Source organism: Lolium rigidum, chromosome 5, assembly GCF_022539505.1.
Source record: "Lolium rigidum isolate FL_2022 chromosome 5, APGP_CSIRO_Lrig_0.1, whole genome shotgun sequence".
NCBI classification, from domain to species: Eukaryota; Viridiplantae; Streptophyta; class Magnoliopsida; order Poales; family Poaceae; genus Lolium; species Lolium rigidum.
In genome coordinates, this window is record NC_061512.1 from 109320255 (window position 1) to 109324638 (window position 4384).

Consider the following 4384-nt stretch of genomic DNA (forward strand, 5'->3'; position numbering starts at 1 on the left):
GTCTTGGTCGTCCTCGCCATGGACGTGGACGACTGCTGCTGCACGCTTCCCTTGACAGAACTGGCGCTAGCGGCGCCCTCCCGCACGACCTGCGCCGCCCGCGCGCCAACCCATCTGATGTACCTACCCCCATCGGCGGCGGCGGCGTTGCCCCCCGCGTGGATCCAAGATCGATGTCGTTGTCCTCGTCGCTCGCCAAGGCCAAGCCCACCACGCGGTTCCGGGAGTGGTGCCTGGTCGTCTCTGCAGTGGTGCAAGAGGTGGTAGGATGTACTTAACATTCAGTTGCTTAACTCTGTTGCCATTTTTTCACTGCTAGCATGTACTTCCAGCTGATTCTCTATGGACTGCAGTTCCTTAACATTCAGTCCAGATAGATCTTCTCCCATCAACAGCCTGTAGTAAGTCAATCTAAAAATATTGTTACACTGCATTATATCTCATTTACGGTTAGGCAAAATGTTCTTGTGATAAGAGGTTTAGCATTATATTTTCTCTAGTAAATATGGACAGTCAAAGTCACAAATTTATAATATAATTAGAAAAAATACACCAATTTGTCCCAGTTTAGATAACTGGATTTTAGTGACAGCGGTCTCGCATTGTGATTCAAAAAATGATTCTTTACCTAATACAACAGATATTAGAACATTGTTTGCATCTAAAAGTGTTAGAGGGTGTGGATAATAAGATGATTGCAGTACATCAGGTGCTTGGTGAAGATGAATTACTTTCTGCCTACTAGATACAGGCTCAGAACTGGAGTTGGTTTCTTTGTAATTTCAGCCACTTGTGGGACCTATATTGGAAACTCAATCGGAACAGATACTAATACCCAGCTATAGGACCACCATGTTTTTAGGTAGAGTATGGGAGCTCAGTTCAAAGTTGCACACTGTTGTTACTGTGTAACAGTCTTTATTTAAAAAACCAGTCAGTTAGTTAAATTTAAAAAGTAGCTTTCCATGATCATTTGTTACCATGCCTCTTTGGTGCCTTTGATGAGCTCTGTCTGTTTTATAGTCTTATTACTTTGGAACCTGCATCATACTAACTGCAACGGTAGTTAAGGTACATTTACAGTACAAGCCATTATATTGATCCTATCGAAATACAACATATGTTTAAATAACTCATGATCTGTTCCTTTGATGACATTATTCACGTCAAGATATAACAATTTCAGAATACAAATTGTGAGTAATTTAGTTTGTGAAAACAATACTGGGAAACTCTCAATTAGACACTATGTACTTGGAGAACCTGAATCGAGGTAGTGTCAAATACTAGCGACTATCTTTGGAAATTATATATCTACCAGAAGGAGAAGAGGAGCATCATCGTACATTGACAGTATGTGAGGGACGCCACCGTTCTGTTATCATTGCACGATGGTAATTTTCTGTACCCGTGTTGTTTCTTATTTTCTTGTGGTCAAGGATAGAGCGTTAATATTTGCTTTTCTTGTAGTGGAAATTTCAAAGAGATGATAAGTAATGTACCATTAGTTTGCCATGTATCTCCAAGGTGAGAAGAGAACTTGGTATCGTTGCAGACAATTTTGGTTGATCATTTTTGTTAGAGTACCCTGCCATACAACCTTATGAATAGATGGCAGAAAAAAAGGAATAGATGGCAGAAAAGATGCAAAAGGGAAAAAGTAATGGATACAATTGATTTCTTATTTGTTCAGAACTTGTATGACTAACATTATTATTTTTGTTGTAGGGGGAGTGTTTATGATGAACAAGAGAAACCTGCTAGAAGACATTCTCATTAATTCAATGGATGCGGCCACGGAAAAGAAAGTTTTGACCCATAACATGGAAGATCTGATGATATAAAAGGCAGTGCACTCAAATGAAGGCTTAGACTTCTTACATCAAGTGCGTTCAACATTGAGGCGCCTCTCGACTAAATGGTCTCTGTAGCTACCAAAAACACTAGGCAAAACGAATATGAGGCTGTTGAGTAGAGTAGCAGCAGAAATAGTATGTATCATGTGGCCTTAAGGTTTTTGTATGGGGCTATTGGAATATCATTCAAATTTAACAAATGAGATGTTGCAGTAGCAGGCTGGGAACCTACCACCGAACTCAAAACATACCAATATTGTGAACAAAATTTCTCACAACTCACTGAGATAACTTTATTCCTGAGCAAAACAATGTGGTTACAATCATTTACAGCAGTATACGTCACCCACAACCCTTCTTCTAATATAGGACACAAACTCATCTGATGCTCAAAATTCAGGAAGTATATCACAAAATAAGCTAATTTATGTGTGTGGTATATATGTAGACATGACAACCCTTTTCTGGAATGATGACGCCGCCGAAGCACAATCAGACAATCACCTGAAAAACACCATTCATCCGAGCCTGCAGTTGAATTGTTACACAAATTTAGCTAAATCTCACGCGGCCATATATACGAGCTAGTGGTCTCATCCGATACTCATTGCAGAACTGATATCCTTCCTCCTCACTTCTCAAGGTCTTGCTAATCATGAGGCGATACTCTTCACACTCCTCGCCAACGCCTTGACCATCCAGTGTGAAAACTGGAATCACAAAAATAAGATTCACAAAAATAAGATTCATGTTACTAGTCAAGTAATTCATGTCTTAACAAAAACATCTTTATGATATACTTCACTCATCAGGAGAAATCTATCAGTAAAATATTTTGTTTCTTCGTAACAATTATACTTGCCTAGGTAAGTTCTTACCTTCTGCACTATTTACTTTAAGAAAGCTACTCAATCTGTTTGTGTGGGCAACATTGTGGCTGTTGTATCGATGGAACTGTCAGTTACAACCTATTTTCACAATGACTACTAGCTACAACTATTCGCTGATGTAAACCTGAAGAACACACTTCAGTTGGTTATATTAGTTGAAGACAGATAGGTAGTTCATCATTTCAGTTTATTCTAATACATTTTGTAGACTACTTTGGTCCATGGAATATGTGAGACTAACTTCATGTCAACGCTTTTATTTGTTATTGCAGGAAATGGAGGAGCTTATGGGCTTTTCTCCTGAAAAAAAAAACACTTAGGTGGACGAACTTTCAGCTGAAGAAAGGAGATTTCCAGAGAACAACAGCAAATTTTTCATAGGATAAAAAAGTATCCTCATCCGATTTCCAAACCGAAATCAGTCTTCTTAAGTTGATATTATCTATCAAACCCTTTATACATTTTAACATGCATGACAGCCATTCTTGCAGTAGGAAGTATGGGACATGTAGCTAAGCATTTATAGGAAAACGGGGTGGAGGTTTGACCATGTTGACTGCAGTGTAGGAATAGAACATATAATTTTGCAAGTTGTACTACATATGCCTCCATCCCTAAAAAAGCTGCTCAACTTTGTCTAGATACAGAGTACAACATTTTCAAAACCATATATATTGAAATGTTTGATTCTTATTTTTCAACAAAATCCTTATGGTTCTTGGTAATCATCACAACTTCACGAATATGTTTTTCCCTTACCCTTCATCTCTTTTCTGATTCTTGAAATTCTATGTGGGATTGAGGAGTATTAATCTATCAACCATGATTTTTAGTTCCAACTGTATCCTTGCTTGGCGAATGGAAATATATTTATATTGGCGACATGAAAATGGAGGACAATGAGGCTTACCCTTGCTTGTTAAATGTCCTGGCTCCTGAATACAGTGTTAAACCATCCCTAGTATCAGTAAAAGATCTTCATAGAGCAAGAATAGTTCTTGAGCCTGAAGATAGAATGGACTGCAAAAGATATCTGGCTCTAAAATATATAGTTTGGTTTACAAAATCAAAATCTCGCTTGTGTGGCTCATATTTTCCAAAATCTAAAGATAGTGCTTCAATAAAATTCATGTAGGAACATACTCCTAGCTGCCTGAATTTGGCTAATAGTTGGACTAATCTATCAGATTGAAAGAGGAACGTGTCTGCTGTCTTGCGTACCTGAACCTGCTACCACATCCAAGACAACAGCAACAGAGGATTACGGCGGCAATGCAGGAAGGGGGCGAGCTTGTGGGGGCGTGCCCGGACGTATGGGAATGGGCCTTCTACGACGTGGAAGCGGTGAAGTTGTGGCAGCGGAGCCGACGTGGCGTCCTTGCTCGATGTGGAGGCGGAGGCGGCGGCGCAGGCGGCTCGACGGAGTTGCGGCAGCGGAGCGAATGAGGCGGCGGCGGCCCTGATTGATGTAGGGATGGAGGCGGTCGTGCACGCGGCTCGACGGAGTTGTGGCAGCGGAGCAGATGAGGCGGCGGCAGCCCTGCTCGGCGGCGACGCTCGCTTCTGGACGGGCAACTGATTAGGCAGACGCCTGGGCTGGGCCAAATACTTTTTTTTTCCATTATCTACGTGTTGTTG

The 4384-nt window shown here is 40.8% G+C and overlaps 2 long non-coding RNA genes across 2 annotated transcripts; one reads left to right on the plus strand and one right to left on the minus strand.

The window, feature by feature from the left end:
- The first annotated feature begins 223 nt into the window (after positions 1-223).
- On the plus strand, positions 224-2068 carry LOC124654015. The gene is made up of 3 exons (XR_006988136.1): positions 224-1394; positions 1471-1527; positions 1729-2068. It is a non-coding gene; the product is annotated as an uncharacterized LOC124654015 (long non-coding RNA).
- Positions 2069-2146: 78 nt separating this feature from the next.
- On the minus strand, positions 2147-4081 carry LOC124654016. The gene is made up of 3 exons (XR_006988137.1): positions 3968-4081; positions 3657-3766; positions 2147-2566 (listed from the first exon to the last, which is right to left on the minus strand). It is a non-coding gene; the product is annotated as an uncharacterized LOC124654016 (long non-coding RNA).
- Between the last annotated feature and the right edge of the window lie 303 nt (positions 4082-4384).